At 40.9% G+C, this 20,844-nt stretch overlaps 1 protein-coding gene across 26 annotated transcripts in view; it reads right to left on the minus strand.

The window, feature by feature from the left end:
* The window catches only part of ptprdb (protein tyrosine phosphatase receptor type Db), a 176,012-nt gene that overhangs the window by 102,694 nt on the left and 52,474 nt on the right, over positions 1-20,844 (minus strand). Inside the window, exon 1 of one of the 26 annotated variants that reach the window (XM_085163712.1) lies at positions 5,002-9,005. The exons of 21 other annotated variants lie outside the window; for them this stretch is intronic. The gene's annotated coding sequence lies outside the window, so the exon portion shown is untranslated. Of the gene's footprint in view, positions 1-3,999; positions 9,006-20,844 lie in introns of those variants that run through there. 4 more of the 26 variants (XM_085163714.1, XM_085163713.1, XM_085163732.1 and 1 more) reach the window with 4 other exon arrangements.

A 20,844-nucleotide genomic window follows, 5' to 3' on the forward strand; every position in this document is an offset into this window, starting at 1 on the left:
CCTGTCATTGTGGTTAGAACAACAGACTCCAGAGGACAGAGCAAAGACTACGCCTTCATATATGTAATGACCTGGATAATTACTCACTGTAGAATGGAATAGTCATCTGTGAGATGTTCGTGTCCAGTGTGGCTCTATTTCTGATTTATATAAAACAGCAGTAACGTGTATTGGGTTGACATTAAAAACATATGATGGGAAACATCTGCTTGCAAGGGGAAAAAATGAGAAAAAAGTGTGTGACTTACAGAAAATATAAAATGGACATAGCCACTGTCACCTCACAAATTGGTTTGTGCCATCCTGAAATCTTGACTTGAGCATTTTTTTTTAAACATGACATGACACTGTAGCCTCATGTGCTGGTAACATGTCAGTACCAATGATAGTCACACCCAAGTTTACCCTACTTTAGTTTTTAGTTTGCTCCAGCCAGATGCGGCGCCTCCTGCTGGCCATTAGAAAGAATGTATGTTTAAGGCAATCCATCACTGACTTCACTTTTCAGACTCAGGGCCGTGCCCATCTTTTATTTACAATCAGTGGATAAATTCCAAGACAGAGAGGTGCCAACACTGTCTCACTGACAAGTAATCTCTGGGAAAATACCACAGCAGTAATGGATGACTGCCAAAGAAATATAAAGGAAGAAAGAACAAATGTTTAGATGACAATCAGTCGTCAAAGTTATATATTCAAAAGTGGATCAAACAGTGGTTGGAAGCCCTGTCTTTGCAGCTATATGTGGTGCAAAAACTCTGCAGCAGTGATTTCACAGACATCACCTGAGCTTTACCACTGTGTCAACTGAATAATGGCTAAAGATAGAATAAAGTTCTAATGCAAATGCGTGTCACTCAAGCGCTGCTGTGAAGACAATTTCTGAGGAAATCTAAAAATGAATAAATGATTAAATAAATTCATAGCTTTAGAGAACCTAAGGCAAAGAGGGCAATAGGGAAAAAACAGAAGTAGATTCTCTGGCAGCAAAAAAACGAAGTGATGTGGAAGTCCTGCAGCCGTGCCACTAAGCCCCCACTGCAGATTAAACTGTACAGTAGTAAGCAGGGGAGGGAAGGAAAGGAGGGGAGAGACAGATAAAGAGAGAGCCAAAAAAGAGAAAGAACTGTAAAGAGAAAATAAAGCTTTGTGGTCTGGCACCCGTTTGCTATGTTAAACCATCATGCGCACCACAGGGATAGAAGATGAGGAAGAAAGAGCACAACACACACACACACACACACACACACACACACACACACACACACACACACACGGAGGAGACAATAAGTGAAGTAGAGGGCAGGGAAAAGAAGACAGAAAAAATAAACGTGAACCTGAAAAGAGTGCGTAAGAAACACGTAAGTGGCCGTTTGGCTCGGATTGTGCGCTCATGTGATTTTATGTGTGCAAGTGTGGTTGGAAAACAGAATTGTTGTGGTTGTGCCTGGCTCCTTCAGAGTGTCTCCCTGCCTCCCTGTGATTGGTACATGAAGGGGATCTGTAAAGGGATAACCCCAAACACAATCTCTTTCGCTCTCTTTCACACACTCTCTGAATCTCTCCTTTATTTTTCTTTATTCTTCTTTATTCCATACACTCCATATCTCATACCCCTTTCCTCCTGGAAAATCCAACACAGATACACAGCGTCTCTCTCTCTCGCTCACAGACACACACACACATAGGGAATACACAATCCATGTAATAAATATGGAAATCTGATGCCAGTGCTTCTCTATTATGGAATAATAAGCAGAGCACTGCTAAAAATGTCCATGAGCAGAAAAAAAAATCTTTGCTTGCTTTGATTTAAAAAAAAAAAATCCAAGTAAAAAGCGGGATACAACCAAACAGTTTTGTTTTTCAGTAACACAGAAGCACGAAAAGAAGAGACAAGAAGAACACGCCCACCTGAGTGGAGAACAGATGAAGCTAGGAAAGTCTTAAGTTAAATTTTTAATATCTTGCCATATGCTCATCTCCACAGGTGAAGACATCTTCGCTATTAATTAACAATTCACAGCCTGTATGTGGGTGTGATTGCGTGATGGACGGATAAACACAAAAATAACGAGGCAAAGTGAAGGATGAGTGAGCATGGAAAAGAAAAGGGGCGATGAAAAGACAAAAATTAGGTGTAGCATGAACAAGCAGATCAAGCAGAGAACAAACCAATTAAACAGAGACATGACACGTAGAGTATCGATTAGCCTCAGATGCTGGGAGGAGTGTGGGAAAGTGAAAGCAGGGGGCAATCTAGATATCAGACAGAAAAAAGAGGGGAAGGCTGAGACAGGGGGGTGAACCGATGGACAGATGATAGGGAAAGCCGATATAGATTGGAAGCTGTCCCCTCCAACTGCAAAGTAAATCAATAACATCGCTGTGCCTCTTCCACTTGTCTCAGCTGCTCATCCACCTATTCCACTCCTCTCGGCTCGTCATCTTATCATTGTTGCAAGCAGCGGCACAGCTGGATGCTGGCTAACTGTAGCTGAAGCGAGTGCCTCCTGCTCATCCCTTTAGACTTACGACTTCCTTTCACCACAAGCGTGTCTCTCAAAATAGCCTCTTCTAAAACATTTACAGATCATGAGTGAAGGGGAATATAATTGTAGGCACGCTTACTTTTTCACTCTTCCACCACACCAGGCAATAAATATAAGAAATATCTAGCCAGATATTTTTAACAAGAACCTTTTTTTCCTTATAATAAGGCCAGCCTGTCATCTTCTTCCTCTGTATAACTTTTTTTTTCTTGACTCTGTCTTTTGTTATCAGCAGAACAGCTTGACTCGGGCAGCAATCTGGCACTGTTGACCCGCTCATGTTTTCCTGGTTTCGACTGTGTAGGCTGGGGTGTGGGGACCAATAGCACAGCCACTATAATTACCAGCCCAACCCATGAGATCCCTGATACATGCAGCATTTACTGCATGTATAGGCAATCATGTCACAGCTTAGTGCATATGTGTACACAGAAAAGTGCTGACAAGCATGCAAGATACACACACAAACACACGCACACACACACACCTGGCATATCACATCTTGTGAAACTTAATCTCTCCGCAAGGTGGAACAGCTGCAGAGCCACGCATGTACACGTGCACACGCGCCCACATGTGTGCACAATCACACACAGCTCAGGATAACAGCAGAAGATCAGCTGGAGTAAACTTGCTCATCTGCAGACTGGCATGTCACAGGGCACCTCTGACCCGTCAGTAGCAGCCTGTGGTCGTAAAAGCGTTAGCAGTCACTGCTTAATGTGCCCGAAAAGTATCTGCAGAGAGCAGCGAAAGCAGGTCTTGTGATGCATGTATGTGTGTATTCCTTTTCTTTTTAACAGTTCAAATCAAACAGGCAGCTAATCGTAGGCATCACAGTGTTCATCAGTGTTTCGGGAAGGAAATTATTTGGTTTCAGCTTTCAGTTTTAAGATACACATTAGGAAGTGCTCACACTTATGTGTTAAAAAACCTTTCACAAGTTCTTTGCATAGCATATTAATGCGATGAACACCTGGTCATTAAATTAAATATAACTTGGACGCATCGTTAAAAAAAAAGTAAGTGTTGTTTTTTTTCATAGCATGCTAAATGTAGATTAAAGCATAGTGGGGTTAGAGAAACAACTGCATATGTGATATCAGTCAAGCACATGCAGGCACCTCTCTTACTTACCTTCTCTATGTACATCTCTCTCTCACATCCTCAAACCTAATTGCTGTAAAAGTACTTGCATGATTGATTTGTAAGCTAGTGAGGTCTGTAATGCTGCCATAGACAGTGTTTGAGCAAGACTGCTGACTGCTGTCAAACACGCATACACAAAAACACACAGCCATCAGCACATTACAGCACATTAGAGTCTTTGAGTTATGGCATAAATACAGGAATATAGCAGCAAAACTGTATCTCTCACAGGTGAGAGCATATTGCAGACTTGATAACCTGGACATGCTTCACGAAGATCAGCTGTGTTTCAAATTACCTCTTATATGTGTCCAATGGACTGGATGCAGGCTGGCAGTGAAATCCACAGGCAGAAATTCGCCCTAATCCACTGTAGCCTGCTAGAGTCTAAAATGTTCACGCAATTTTGCATAAATTCGCAAGGAGCCAACTCAATACAGGTTGAGGTGACTGACAGCCATTAACAAGTCCTGTTGCTTTGAGTCTACACCATTAGCAGTCCATCCAGTCTCCTCTGTGCCGGTGACATCGGTCCAGTCATGGGAAAATACCTCTGAGCATGTTTAGAGGGGGAGCACCAAACCCCAGGCAGGCATCAACCCCGGTGGAAACCAAGCGGTTTTACAGCCTCCTTAATCTCTAATCAGCATTAAAAACCTAATTTCATGGGCCGCCCTAAAGCGAAAAGAACTGTGGTCATCTCGCAGCAAAACAGACAGAAATGCAATTCTGATTAACAATCTATTAAGTGTATATTTATATGGCTGTGACATAAAATAAAGAGCACAAAGATCAATGGGCAACAGTCATCTTGTCCTGTAAAGCCCCTATAGGAATAACACAACGAGAGAATAGCCTCCCACAGAAAAGGACAGGCTCTAATAAACCGATCACAATTAATAAAATTGATCAGGACAAATTAAGACGAGCACTCTCCATTGACTCTCCACGACAAGCTCCAAGTCCTAAATATAACAGAAATATCACAATGATTTCCCAAATGGTGCGAATTCAAAGCCAGGGCTTGCACCTGAAACACCCATAAAACAAGTACCTGCTCATGCTGGACAGGACGGATCCGCCAAAATAGTCTGATTATATCGCCGGTCATACGTGTTTAACGCCGGAGGACAGACGCGCACGCATGCACCCACACGCGCGCACACCACGAGCGGAAAGATGCGAATGGACGCTTTGCAAAGGGAACGCTTAATGACAAGAAGTTAAGGCTCGGCTGTGCACAACAAAAACAACAACAAGAAAAAGCAACTACGGGCAAAATGACGAGAGGCGCGCTCACCATATCAGCGTCCTGCCAGGCGCCGTCGTTGGGAAAAACTCACAGTCTGAATAGATTGAAGCTCTCCGTCACTCGTCTCCCTGTGTAACATCCACCGTGGCTGCAGCCGCTTTGCCCAAATAATCCAGCGCCGTGCGTCTGCTCTCTCTCTCTCTTTCTCTCTCTCTCTCTCTCTCTCTCTCGCTCCAATAATTTCCTACCCGGTGTGTGTGACTCGGTAAGGTAGCTGCTTAAGTCCCCCGGTGTGGTGGCTGGAGTGAAGTTGGGGCATATTTAAAGCCGCAGGCGCCGCTCATAATGTTTGCGACGCTATTTCTGGGGAGTCCGTTGCATAGTTCCATACAGCGATTTGGAATCGCCAAAAGGCTTCAACTCCCGTTATCGTCACTCCCTCCCCCGGCAAGAGATGAGATCGTCCAGGCAAACGAGTGGCGAGAAAGGGCTGGTGGATAAGGAGCTCGGCAGTAGTCACATATTCAGTTTCGGTGTCTTATCAAATTGACAGGAGTGAAATAAGCAGTGAGCTGACTTTTAATGCAGTTTGTGCGTTACGTGTTATATCACAACAGAATGAAGAGATATGGCATCCATCATCTCCTCTACCTGTGGGGGGGGGGGGGGGGGGGGTGGGTTATGTCAAACACTGGCAATGTCAGTGTTCTCAATTATTTTGGGTAAATTAAAAATTAATGTTTAGATTTAATTTTTTCTTCTTCTTTTGTCAAAAGGCTCTCTGGGATAAAAGACAGAATTTTAGAGGGAGGGGTGCAATCACAGGAGCAATTTATCTGTGGACAAGTGGTGTTGATCTTATCTGCAGCTAGGAGCAGTTCCCAGATAAACTCGGGCTATTGCCTGAACATTTTATGGTATTAGGCCAACAGTCGTCAAATTGTGCGATTATACAGACACAGAAAAGGGAGTCCAACGGGGTGATTTCAAGGCATAGCAGAAACAAAATCATTTTCACCTTATTTTTGCCAAACAGATGAACTGCTCTGACTACAGCTAAGTTAACTGTATGATGAGTGCAAGATCAAATCCAAAATCTTACCAGATGGAACTGCTTACAGCGATTACATGCTTCTAACAAGATTATGCCAGTATGGATGTTAGTGATTTAGTTTGGTATTAATTTAATGCATTGCTGTTTATTCATATGCCAGAATGGTCATAAAAGAAGTCATCCTCGCAGACAACAACGTGTTCTGAGCAGCTTCAACAATTCACTCTAATAAGTAGATCAAATCAATAATTATCTATAGGCCTATAACAGCGTGTGAGGCTAAACACAGTGTGGCTTACAGTGTTTCTACATTTCATCTTTATGATGAGCTGCAGAGCAAGTTTTGTGTGAAAATAAATATAGATGGCGTGTAAAAAGCTAACAGTGTCAGGGCTGACAAAGATAAAGAAAGTCAGCAAAGTCAGCCGGCGAGACGGGCCTTAAGACACGCGTGCGCCACTCACACACATAGGGAAACACTTAGATGTACACAGACTTATCTGTGTGTGCTGACCTAGAACACCAAACACAATCAGTCGTTCAGCAGATTCCCATCAGCACAATGTAAATGAGATGGAGAGCCGTAAACGTGCTTTTGTTGCAGAAACTCCTCAGCTCACTGGGTGAAAGAAAACACAACCTCAGGCAGGGCTGGGGCATACACGGACACACACCCACACAGATGCAAAGCTCTGTTTCTCTCGCAGACGCACACGGGAGAACGATGCGAATGCCCATACGTGCATGATGATGCACAGGCACATGCAAGGACACTCAAAAGATAACAACTCAGCACATAGGAGATAAGGGGTTTGCCATCAAGATAGTGTCACTGGCTAAAATAGAATTCAGAGCTCTGTTTTGATAAGCTTCAAGACACAGCACCACGTTTGCACAATACACATGTGCTAATGTTTCAGTTTGTTTCCTATATTATTCTTTGCAACTATTGTTTCTATTGTTTTGCTTCATTTCACCCCGCGCTCTCTACCAAGTCCATAGTACCCTCAAACAGCTCTTGATAAAATAGTTAGCTGATCCTCTAATAAATATGTATGGATTTGTGCGCTCAACGTTCAGTGTGTGTTTATGCATGGATGCTTTCTGTATGTGAAAACGCAAGATTGTGTACACACACACACACACACACACATGCACTGTGGTTCACATGCTCCCCGCACGCACTGTGCACACTTTGAGCCAATTTATTTATCAGCTTTAAAGCCATGCATGAACCGTGCCTTTTACTGAGTACTGTTTAAATGCACTTATTAACCCCTATGAACATATCAGTGCTCCACTGTGGCAAAAGCTGGAACAATAATATTCTCTGCGAAACTGTTAACAAGCAGATAGAACAAATTAAAATCCCGTTTTCCAAAAATTGGGGACTGTGAAATGCAAATAAGAACAAAATTCAAAGTGAGGATAAGAACAATAATAGTTTAGTTTTCGACATTTCATATCTTGTCTCTGTACCATTTCCAATTAAATATGGGGCTTAAATGATGTGCAAATTGTTCCAATATGTTTTCACTTTCATTTTACGAAAAGTCCCGACAGTTCTGGGCAAGCTGGTTGTACTCCAGGCTGTAAGGGCGGCAGATTTTCTTTTTTAAATAAGTGATTGTAATACAAAGTGTCCTGCTCACTTATGGATTTACTCCTGTGGTGTAGAGATAGTAGCGAGGTCCATAAATATCGGGATGGTAGCACAATTTTTGTACGTTTCACTCTGTGCGACGCCATGGGATTTAAAACAAAGTAATTAAAAAGAAGTGTGACTTTCAGCTTTAATTCAAGATGTTTAACAGAAATATTTATTTTGCCATTCAAGAATTAAAGCCATGTTTTCCTTTTAACATCATCCCTCCATTTTCACAAGCTTATTAATAATAAGTTCACTGACAAAAAGTCTCATGGTCAGGCGCGGCCTGCTGCCTCATTACTTCATGACAAATTAAGGTGATAAAGGTCTTGAGTTCATTATTATTGTGTAATTTGCATTTGGTAGCAGCTTAATGAGAAATCTCAATAAGCTGTACAAAGAATAGGAAGTACAAGAGGGCGTAATTAGGCTGTAAAAATAACAACAAAAAAAAACCCTATCAGAAAGATAACAGGAGCTTTAGGACTGGTCAAAACAACAATGTGGTCCACAATTTAATAATTCCTTGACTACTTCGTTTCAAGTCCAAGCTAAAGAGGCAATATGAGAAAAAGTATCAATCTAAAGGAGCCGATTGCATCACGCCACCTGCGGCATGTGGTGCTTTCATCTTCTAAAAGATAACATAAATGGGATTATTTCATTAATTATATTTAGAAAGCAGTCATCATTAATTCTGTTGCTGACACGCACGCTTGACGGGTTGAAAAGGTTTCCCAGAACACAGCCTGCGAGAGAAAGAAAACCACATAAATGAAGGTAAAAGGAGGCTGCAAAGGAACGATAGAGTATGCTAAACAAAAAAGCATTTAATAAACACACAGCATCGCAGCATACGGGCTCTTGTTTCATCACTTTGAGAGTTCAAGTCATGACTTATGAGAGGGGAACAGAGCAGAAGCCCATTAAAGCCATGACATTTCGAATAATTGCCTCCAATCTCAGCATCACAGAGAGTCACAGTACCACCCACTTGCACTACTCGCACAGACACACACTCACACATTCTTTAACCTTAATGATCTTAATGATTAATGTCCCCCTCCCAACACACTCGACTCCCACATACACACACACATGCTGTACAGCGTGTACATGTACATTCCCAACCCTCTAAGCCATGGGGCGACCGTGGCTCAGGGGGTTGGGAAGCGCATCTGTAGCCGGAAGGTCACCAGTTCGATTCCTGTCCTGGTCGTTGTGTCCGTGGGCAAGACACTTTACTCTACCGCCTACTGGTGTTAGTCAGAGGGGCCGATGGCGCGATATGGCAGCTTTGCCTCTGTCAGTCTGCCCCAGGGCAGCTGTGGCCAATGCCTACACCAGTATGTGGCATTGTAAAGCGCTTTGGGTGCCTTGAAAAGCGCTATATAAATCCAATCCATCATTATTATCAAACTGTACGACTCTAGATACTGAGAAAATTGAGATTTTGACACTTTTACATCATTAGGTTGACTTTTTCAATTTCTTAAAATTGCTTGATACACTTTAAAGGAGTGATCTGCAAGAAAATGCCTGATGATATATGCAAATTTATATATAATTGATTATTTCTTTAATTTCATGGAGGTTCACTAAACACAGGAAAATGTTACAAGGTTCAGGCTTGAACTTGCTCAAGGAAAGCCTTCCACTTGTGTAGTGGATTCTTGGTCGCTCCTGTCTCTTTCTGTACTCCCAGATTCACTCTATGATGTTGAGATCAGAGCTCTGTGCTCAGGATATTTATTATCTGTTGCAGGATTCCCAGTCCTTGTAGCTTAAGATTGTGTTTTTATGACTCCAGCTGCGTGTTTTAGGTCATTTTCAGTACGGTGGGATTGCCAGATGGATCAGAAGCTAAACACTGACAAGTCAGTGACACGCACGGGCATCTTTCTCTTAGTGCACGTGAAAAATTAATTTTGTATAATTTGCACATCTATGACTGCATAACACATCATTATTTCTTCCTTCCTTTAGGCACCAACTTGACATTTGCTAGTGCTCCCGTCATTTGTTTTCTGCACAGACATTAGAGGCTGCAGTTGCTAACCGTTAGCGACTTTGGCTGGTATTGGAGATGGCACCTTCTCTAGTTGCACCTGGACAATCACGACTATAATTTCATAGCGGGAGACACTAATGCAACTAATAAGGCAGGCATAAACAGTCAGGGGGATGTCAGGGGAAATGCTGTTGACTTGTTTATTGTAGTGTATGAAAGCTATATTCTTTTCTGCAGTCATATATCGGAATCACACTAAAAGGATAAACAAGGATAACAACACATTTGTATTGTCCAATTCACTCTACACCTACCATTTTCTTTTATGAATTCTTTGTTATCAGTCTTAAAGGGATTGAGCATTTTTTCTTTTTTACTACTGTAAACATGTTGATTTAGCTCTGACAATGTCAATCCCCTCTGAAATAGCTGTTGGAAAAGGTATTTCAGAGCTTTCGCAACGGGAATTGATCGATTTCTGAAATGTGTTTTCATTTATATATAAATGTTAAAACCTCTATAACTAGAATTGATTTTTGCAAACACATTGCAGATGAGCTTAGGTGGTCTCAATGACATGTTACAGGCTCAGAATGTTGAGCAGAATTACAAAGAAGCATTCAGGCAACATGCTATGATACACATTGTAACCGTGCAACTGAGACAGATCTGTTTAACAAAGGCCACAAAGGTGTGACACTTCAAAGTGTGCGTGCGTGCACATGTGCTTGACTGTGCACGGTGAGAAAGACTGAAAATGAAGGCGTGACAAAATAGGAAGAGCCACAGAGCGAGCAGCCTGGCAGTTCTAAAGAAGCTTTTATTGAACACTAAGAAGGGAGTATAGAATGATGAACACCCAGCCTGAGCTTTTCACATTGAGGAAATTGCATTTGGGAATATTGAACTGGCTGGCATGATGAAGTACACAACTCCTCCCCCACACGCGCACACAAATGCTCACATTTTTATGGTACAGTGTATTAGCAATACAGAAACAATCATGCTCACAGAGCTACATGCACACGTTGCACGCGCACACGCACACAGGATCTCATTTAGTCTGTGTGCATGGGTTGGATCAGCACTTCCCACTATTGAATGAGCGGAAATGAGAAACGGTGCAAACAGGGAGAGAGATAAAAGAGTGAAGAGACAGCAAGAGAAGAGGAAGTGGTAGAGAAAGAGAGACAGAAAGCAGGATTGAGGAACAGATGAGCGAATCACGAAAAAAGGAAAAAGAGCAAGATATCCTTCATCAGCACCACTGTAGGAGCTAAAGGTGTTGCTGTTGATGTGGTGACAATTCATTCCAGCGTGAAACACATCAGTATTGTTTTTCACCCCCCCCCCCCCAAAAAAAAAAAAAGAAAGAAAAAGAAAAACGAAAATCATTATTCTACTGTTAGGAACAGCTGGATTCAACAGGTTCAATACAAATGTCAAGCAGACAGACCATTACCCATGGATGCTGACTCAAAATGAGTGGCAAATGATCACAGTACTGATGGTTGTTGGCAAGGCTGCACTGTGTTAGGCTGTAGATTCTCAAGTTGGGTGTATAAACTCTGAAAATGTAAAACGAGGAGCAAAAGAAAATTTGTGCTATATAAGGAGGCTGTACCTGCATATTCACACTCACACAATCGCGCTCCCTCCCGCACACACACACTCACACTGTCACACAAACTGCTGCCGCCGAACAGCTTATTTATGTTTACATAAATGCATTACTGTGAACTATAAAGAGAGCTGTCAGTTACTTGCTGTACACACTCGACAAGCAATTACTTCTATGCACGGAGCAACAAAAGCAGACAGCAAAATAAAATACTATCAGCACTTCACACACAGAGAGACTCACACTTGCATGAACGCTCACGCGCGCATGCACGGGTCACAGAGAAGTGGCTGTCACTGTGATTGGTTCCTGCTGCCGAGGGCAAACCCACAATAGCCAATTATCTGTCATTATACACCACAGAAGCTCTTGCGGTCTGGATAACTCTGCATGTGTCTGTGTGTGCATGAGCGTCTGCGCGAGCGTGCATGTGTGTCATAGGGGGAGAGATTGGCAAATTGCTAGTTATATATTTCAGCATGCTGAAAGAAGAGAGGAGAAATGTGGAGGAGGAGAAAGAGGGTAAGAGGGGAGAGTTTGAGTAGACCAGGCAGAAATATGCAGAGTGAATATAAAAGGAAGCAAAGAAGAGATTGATTATTATATTTGACAGTAGTAGAGAAGATGGAATCACGGAGGAGCCACAGACCTCCGCTGAGCTGCATGCTGATGACAGATGTCTGGTGACCGACATGCCTGATGCGGCAGGGCTAAAGTTTAGATGGCCGCAGATTGAGGCTCTCAGTCAGCATATGACTGGTGCTTCATCATATATGGAGTGTGTGACTGAGCTCTGACTAGTGCGGACAGAAGGTACCATCGCAATATTTAGGATGAGTACAGTCCTGCCTAACTGGAAGCTCTATGCTTCAATCACCATATCAAAGTGCCCTTGGGCAAGATCCTGAACCCCAAAACTGCCCTTGATATGTCACTGTGTGTGACAAAGCTTTGTACGTATTCAATAAAGCGCTGTATGAAAGTGTGTGGTATTTGTTGAATGTGGCTTCAAGTGAAAAGCACTTTCAGTAGTCGATAAGACTAGAAAAGATAAATGCAGCCCATTTACCATTTACTTTGAAATTCATCAGAAACAGCACAAAGTATAAATCTCATATGCACTCTGATTCACAGCAGTGCACAGAATCAGAGACTGTTACAAACTAGCAAGGTGAGTGGTTGAGAGCTCTCATTTTCTGATAATGTGAGTTTGTGTCTATGCCTTCCACACTCAGCATGACAACTTAGGTCAAGATTGGTTACAAAGTCCACCAGCCACCATTAAAGATGCACCGATCAGCCTGCTGAAGACCAGAACTGAACACATTTTCAGTGAGCTAAGCTCAGACCGTGGTCGCTCTCACCTATATCCAATAACGCGCCAGTCGTTTTTATGCATATGCAACACACGCACAGTGGCGCAGGCAAACAGTCCCAATATGCTATCATGTGGTTTGAATGCAGCCATCGGCTATTAGCAAAGTTTTCACTGTTAGTGAGCAAGCCACACATTTAGCTTTAGTAAACTGTAGGTGAACATCACCATCACCCAGCTCAACATGCCTTGTTTGAAGACGCTAAAGCTAAAGTCAACAGCTTCATTATGAGCCTGGGTATCAGCAGTGAAAGGACCAAAGCAGGTATAAGCAAAATTATGGAGACGAGAGAAAAAGGTTGATGTCCTGTTATCTGGTAAAGTATAAAACGTACTCTAAAATTATGTAAGTAACTGAGGCTTGTTTTGTTGCATAAATCGGCTGCACCTGCTTTTGTTTAGTAAGGTAAAATCATCAGATAAAAGTACAGCAGCTCATTTTCAGTTAATTATCTGTACCTCTTTCGAGAAGCAGAGAACTTTGTTTTCTGTTATTTTAGTAAGAGAAGAAAATTTCATTTTTGTTTGTACATGATGGCAGTTATAGTTCTTTGGAAGAAAAGCAGGTCACGCTCTCAGAAAAAAATCAAAATCAACCATGAAAATTACAATGATTGTATGTTATAGATGTTATAGATGTTAATCAGACCACAGTGACACAGAAAGCATTTATGTCTTTAGATATAGGGAAAATATTTTTTTCTACTAAGAATTAACAAAGTGACTAATTAGATGACAATCGTAATAGCCTGTACAGCTATAAAGGTAGTGATTTGGGACTTGAAGAAGACATATCTCGTTTTGACATTCCAGTTTAAAGGTAACCATGATCCTTTCTACCCAGAGGGTCAAATATTATCTGCTTGGCATTCATTGACTTTTTGTCAGACTTTAGCTGGATCACAGCTCATCATCTGAGGTTTTTTCTTTTTCTTTTTATGGATGTAATAGAAACATATAAAGCTTTCAAATGTGTGCTTCACTGTAATTTTTCACTTTGGTCATTTAGTAGAAAGTATGAATGTGTAGAATGTGTAGAAACACATTGTAAAATGCTTCAAGACCCGGACAGGAAATATCTGCAGCTTTATGTTCCCTCCATTCGAGCTCTATAGCTCCATAATTGATTGCTAAAGCGTCTCTACTGTTAAACCGAACTGTCCTCCTATTTAAGCTTGAATGGTGCTCAGTCATGATGCGTGAACCAAAGTCATCATACCATCCACCTCAAAATAAATCCATCTTACTGTACACTCTTAATACACACTCAATGTGTGTGTGCGAGTGCTTATGAAGTATGACACTGATCTGTCTCTGCCTGTTTTACAGCTATGCTTTGATAATCCCCATCCTAATCCACTGCCTGTGTGTCTGCCTGTGTGTGTGTCTGTGCTGTCCTTTTATGTTTGTGCGTGTTATGCATGGTATTTAAGCTCGTTGCTTTCAGAGGGTCTCTCTTTCCCATGACTTCAACACTATATGTAACATCACAGATAGATAGCCCTCCAGTCATCCACTCCACTCCATCGAACCACTCAGCACAATGGCCTAGACACAATCGTTCTGCAGTCAATATCTCCATTACCATTTCTGTCAACAGAATAAATACAGTGGAAATTGAATGGTTATGGGTTATATTACTTTTAAATGAGCTGATGAAATGGGTGCAGTGGCGATGGGAGAGAGGGGCGAGAGTGGCTCAGATGAGGAGAGGTTAATATGTCATTTTAACTAAAAGATACATGAACAGACCAACAAATCAGTATTACTTTTCCTCACAGTCATATCTTTTCTGTTTTGGTTTCATATTCTTATTCAAATGTAAGGATTTTTTTCATGCATCACTTTGAGTAGGAAAACCTGTTCAAGTGCCTGTGCACTTTTGCACAGACTATATTATGCAAGCTTACTTTATGACACACATGACTATAAACCAGTAATTCCTAGTCTGGTGTTCAGACTGTCCAGGTGGGTTTATGGCAATAAAGCATAAAACTATTTCTTGCACAAAACATTTTCCTCTTCCTATGTTTTCTGGTAAAATACTGGATTGTTTCAATTCTCAGTGCCTCTAAACAGATTCAGATACACAGAAAAAACAAACAAAACAGTCTGGTTTAAGTGGTCAGAACTGCATATGCAATCTGAGATAAGGGTTTGTAGAAAAGACTCTTTGTTTGCATGGAGTCACTGACCAAAACGCTTGGAAAATACTACTATATAGTCATAGATAGAAACTAATTTAGATCTTATTTTGGTGTTTTAGATATTTTGTTTAAACCCAACAGCAGAAACAGACAGGGAATGATGAGAAAAATAATGGAAAAAAACAGAATTCAATCATTGACAATTATATTTCTTTAAAAAATGTACGGTCATTTTAATCTGATCCCAGGAACACTTTTCAAAAAGCAGAGATGGGGTAAAAAAGACTGAAAAAGTTGTGTAACTCTAACAATAAAAAAATAAATAAACAAAAAAACCTACTTGATCACAATTCAGTAACGGTGCATCAGCTTAAAAGATCATCTCAGAGAAGCTCAGCCTTTCAAAATAAGAATTAAAGATGGGTGCATGGAAAAGCAGTTCAAAAATGTAAAATAAAACTATTACGACTTGGAGACTTCAGTATATGCTGTACATAAAACAGTAACACAGACAATCAGCTAATGCAGGCTGTAAAAGCGCTTCTATTTCTCTCTCAAACACTCACTCTCTTCTGGTGGGCCAAAAAAAGCTCTTGCATGGACTCCCTGCTTGTCAGTTTGTCAGTACAAGTTTTAGATAAATGGGGGTTTGTCCGGGACAATCAAACCTATCTGGTTATGTTAAAGCTTCCTGTTATGAGGTGTTTATAGTGACTACCAATGAGCCACGTGGCATTTGCTAAAAATGACTCTAATAAAGTGCCTAGTAGAAAGTCAATGCAATAGATTTGGTTAAGTCAATAGGAATTCATCTCAGAAGAAGTCAGTAACATCAGTGATACAAGCATAGATTGTGTGTCATATTTCCTGCAAACCTGTTGATGGTACAAACAAAAAATAAAAAGGTGAAATTTAGGTGGATGGAAGCCAGAGGGAATTTGAACATGCACACACTGTTTGTGATTCATGTCAGCCAGCTGCCCTTCAAAGTAGGCCAAGGCTGCCAAATACACAATATTATTGAATGATTATGACTTGGATAAATCTTGGACATGGCTGAAAAACAATATTTAGGTGGCTGTGATTTTTAAAATTTCAACTAAAACCAGATGAAATTCTGTTGTGGAAATCAGAGAATGGGGTCAATAGCTTTAGAAAATCCTTATGAACAAAAACTGTCCCTGCAATAACAAATACAAGTTAAAACTGCTATTCAAAATCCATGCATAAAAATGAAAAGGGCATGGTCATGGGCTCAAGTTCATTTAAGATGGAGACCAGAGTGAAGTAGAAAATGATTTTGTTCCCTGACAAATCACGACTTGAGATTCCTTTTGGAAATTATGAAGGCTGTGTCCTTCAGGCTAAAGAGGAGAGGGACCATACATTTTTTTCCAGTGCGCAATTGAAAAGCCAGTATTTGTGATGCTGTGGATGTGCATTAGTGCTCTTGGCATGAGTAGCGTGCACATCTGTGAAGGCCCCTGTGCTGCCATCCATCCATAGAATCCATTGAATGAACTTTCATTAAAATGTCCTTACAGGTAATGAAGAAAGAAACACGAAAAAGAGAAAGAATTACATTGCATAGAAAGCACTGAGTCTTCTCATTTTTTGAGAATTCTGCTTGATGATGAGTAGAGAGAGGAGTGAGAGCTTGATGAGTGGAACCCTTAGCAATGATAATCCCATTAGTACTGTACTGCATGTTAAGCTCTCCACTAATAACTCACATGTATGAGCATGAAGGGTGTGTATGTGCATGTATGGCCGAGTCCCGCTTGGACCATCCAAATTATCAGACGAGGCTCACGTGAGGGTAATTACCGCATCTGAGACAGTGGGAACAAGGCTATGACTGACCCAGAAAACCACAGGCTAATGAAGCGATAAGACACACACACACACACACACACACACACACACACACACACACACACACACACACACACACACACACAGACACACACACTGTTTCTCTCTATGTGTTGGTATTACCTCACATAGAGACACAAGGACAGAGCAAAAGAAAGAGAGAAAGCCAAAAGACAGAAAGGGGAACAATGTTTCCCTCAGCCTGCATTAGAGAGAGCAGAGAGATTTGGGAGGAGCTGTCAAGAGACGCTCTGTCAGGCAGCTTCTAGCTCAGCCCTTTTCCTAGTATGAACTAATCTGGCTGCTCTCTGTTCTTTGTCATATCTGGCCATGGCTCCACAGCACTGTGGTCTGCTTCCACAGCCGCGGATTAAGCTCGGCTACCCGAGACTAAATTCTCTATTGAAGAATCATCTAGGTGTAATCCCTGTGTGAAGCCAGCCCTGTATGGTACAGCACATTATATCTCTCACAATGACTATTATTCACATCAGGCTGTGCACTCTGGAGATTCTGGAGACAAGCACAGGGGCGGTTTGCTGTGCATAGGCAAGGGACCTTAAGGGTTTGTTATGTGAAGTGAGATTGTCTCACTTAAGGTGGGCCCTCCTGGGAAGAGATCAGCTAATTCTGGCAAGTTGTTTTCCCACACCTAGGTGATTAAAATATTAACATTTTAATACACTCTGTCACATATTTCTTTAGTAATCCTGTCTCCCATTTTCTACATTTGCATGAACATTTAACATTTGCATTTTTTCCATTTCCCTTTCTGTTGAATGTGCAGGGAGAAAAAAAATCAAGAAAGAAATAAAGTAATAAGGGCAAATAAACCGAATGTGCCTATAAATCAAAAACAAACAGTTGGATAACAGAAATAATGACAAACTTTATAGACAATCAGATATTTATAGAAGGAACTAATATGTATAAGCCAAAATCCATCTATATGTGTACATGTGAATTAAATTGCATTAAGTAGTTAGTTAAATATAATGATAGCTTATCCCAGGTGTCCTAGGGTGAGGGTTGGGGAACAACATGGTCACCCTTCCATCATAAGGGGTTATCACCAACCAAAGGAAGTCTATTGAGGTAAGAGGAAAATGTGCAAACTCATAAAAGAAAGAAGACAGAACCTTCTTTCTGTGAGGAGACAGTGGTAACCATCAAAAATCTGCTCTGACAGTGGAGGGTATGTGAATTCCCCTGGGTAATGTCAGACTGGAGTACAGGTGAGAAAATGCTTTATGATGTGACAATGACCTTTGACCTTGAAGATAAACATCAGCAGTTTATTATATTAGACAATGGTGTGGAATTGTCTTGAGTTATCCCCAAACTCAGTTCTGTAAGGTCATAGTGACCTTGATCTTTGACTACAAATTTCTAATCCGTTCATCCTTTGATTAAAGTCATGAAGAATGCTACAAAGTATGGAAGTAGTGATGTACAGATTGTTCACCCATAAACCTACAGTGCATTTTAAAAAGGGCAAAGATTTAGTGGTTTATCCCAAACCAGAACTGTATTTGTATTGATAAGTGCACTGTAGCTGACATAAATACCACTAATTTATTTTGGTTGCTTCCTTATTTCCCAAGTAGTCGCCACAGCGGATGGATCCACATGTTTGATTTGGCACAGATTTTATGCCAGATGCCCTTCCTAACACAACCCTCTCAACTGTCTTGGGACTGGCACTAATAGTACACTAGCTGAGGCTGAGTTTGTGTGTCCTTCTGGAATCAAACGGGGGAACTTTCATATGTACAGTAAACATGTTAACCACCACAACAGTTTATTTATAAAGCGCTTTCACAGACAAGCAATCACAAAGCACTGTACAACAAGACAGAGTAAAATAAACAAGAAAATCAAGAGCTGTAATAGCAATACAAAATGGGAGACTTGGTGCCACAGGCTGTCTATTGCCCTAGTTTTTAATCTTATACAAGAAACAACTAACAAATTCTGTTAGCCTGTGATCGAATACTGCGAGGACAGGTTTGTTTAGTACAAAGTTTATATAAATACTATGGATCCTGGCCATTTAGCTCTCTGTATCTAAGTACAAGAATTTTAAAACAGATCTTAAAATCTACTGGTAAAGAAATAAAATAAAATAATAAATACTATATTATATATATTATAAATATTAATAGTCTGGCTGCAGCGTTTTGTGCCTGTTTGAGGCCCCCCAAAACATGATTTATCTGAGTCAGTAAACAGGGAATTACAATAATATAAGCATGATAACACAAACGCATGAACAATTATCTGTGGTTTGGCCAAAGAGACCATATGTTACATTTTAAAATGTTCCTGATATGAAAGAAACAGGAACAATAAATAGAGAGGAATCAAATATTATGCCAATATTTCAAATGCCGAACCTAGCAAATGAACAAATATAAGCATGAGCCTGACTGATTTTCATATAAGCTATAATCATAGCCTCAGTCTTGTGCTGTTTAGAACAAGATGATAGCTTGAGAGCCAGACACTAATGTGGGTTAAAGAGGAGACTAGAGCGAACAGCCAATTCAGCTGGTGAGGTTTTAAAGACATATCCAGCTAAACGTCATCTGCATAGAAATGTTAAGAAACATCAGAAAGATACTTAATGGTGCCAGCTAGGAGAAGAATGTAGAAAGAAAATAATAATGGACCCATTACTGAACCTTGTGGAACCCCCACAGGTTAGGGAGGCATAATGAGAGAAGAACTTGTTCACCCTAACAGAGAAAGTCTTGTCAGAGGGCTATATAATAGGAAGAAAACCAATGTAACACAGAGCCGGAGAGACCAGCCAGAAACTTAAGCCCATTAAGTAAAATTTTATGATCAACAGTATCAAAGGCTGAACTGAGGTCAAGTAGAATGAGTACAGAACAAATCCCTGCATTAGAAGCCATCAAAAGACTGTTATAGAATTTCAAAAGCGCAGTCTCAGCGCAATGCTGCTTTTGAAAGCTAGACTGTAATAGGCTGGGAAAAATGTAATTAGCATAATAAGGATCTGAATAGACTTTCCACAGCTTTTTCTAAGAATTCCCTAACAAATGGCAATTTCAAAATAAGACGAAAAATGACCAATGCAGAAAAAGAAGAAACTAATCATGAATTCTTTCTTCATATGTTGTAATTGAAGATAAGATAACATTACTCAACCTTTAAATATACTCTCTAAATTATTGCTTCTCCACCAGATCAGTAAACATGAGCGCAACAAAACCGTGAACCTCAAACAAGGTTTAGGAATGCACAGGTTGTGGGTCAGTACTCAGAATCAACATCAAACACAGCGAGAGCTCAAGTACTTGAAAGTGTATCATGTAATAAAAAGTTGATCTCGCTATTGTTATCCCTACAGATAACAATAGGAACACAAAAATGATAAAAGAGTTCACAATCATCTCTATGTCTATAGGTGGCTTTTGAGCTCCCCTTAAAACAAACCTGTAAATCATGTCTGAGTTTTATGCAGTTCAACCAACAAGATATGTTTCAGAACTCCCAAACCGTCTCTTACTTCACAAAAGGAAACGAAAAGGTTACAAAACATCTAAAAGTCAATCTCAGGGATCCCCACTTTGGTCTGACAAAGCCTCATGGAAGATGATACCCTCAGGGTAATACTGTTGATACTGTCCTACTCTGGAGCCTTACATTTAAGTGCTTCAGACTAGTGTTGTACAATCTCTGTGCTCACAGAAGCAGAGGGCATTTCTTTTGCTTGTACCAGTTTGCTAAACAGCTCCATTGACGTGGCAGTTTAAGTGATAAGTATGACCCACTCATAGTGTTGGTCTGTGAGGCAGAACAGGTTACCCCAAACCCACGCTCCAGCCATCACAGGATCCCTGTCTCTGTCGCTCCTACGCAGAAAGAAAATGTGTGTGCGCACATGATCGACTGTGTATTCGAGTGAGTTATCTTGATCAAATTCCCAATTACACAGACGAGTGTCTCTTCAATGCTGTGCTCTTTATACAGATACACAAATAAACAGACATAAACATCACACAAACACACCCACTCTCACATACAAAACAAGAAAAAGAAACACACGCAGGCCGGAGGCAGCAAGTACTTCATTTCCTATTCCACCCCCTCTCCTCATCCTCAGCACCCCTTCTATTCCACTCTGGCCTCCC

The sequence above is a fragment of the Neolamprologus multifasciatus genome, chromosome 6 (genome assembly GCF_963576455.1).
Source record: "Neolamprologus multifasciatus chromosome 6, fNeoMul1.2, whole genome shotgun sequence".
Classification (NCBI taxonomy): Eukaryota; Metazoa; Chordata; class Actinopteri; order Cichliformes; family Cichlidae; genus Neolamprologus; species Neolamprologus multifasciatus.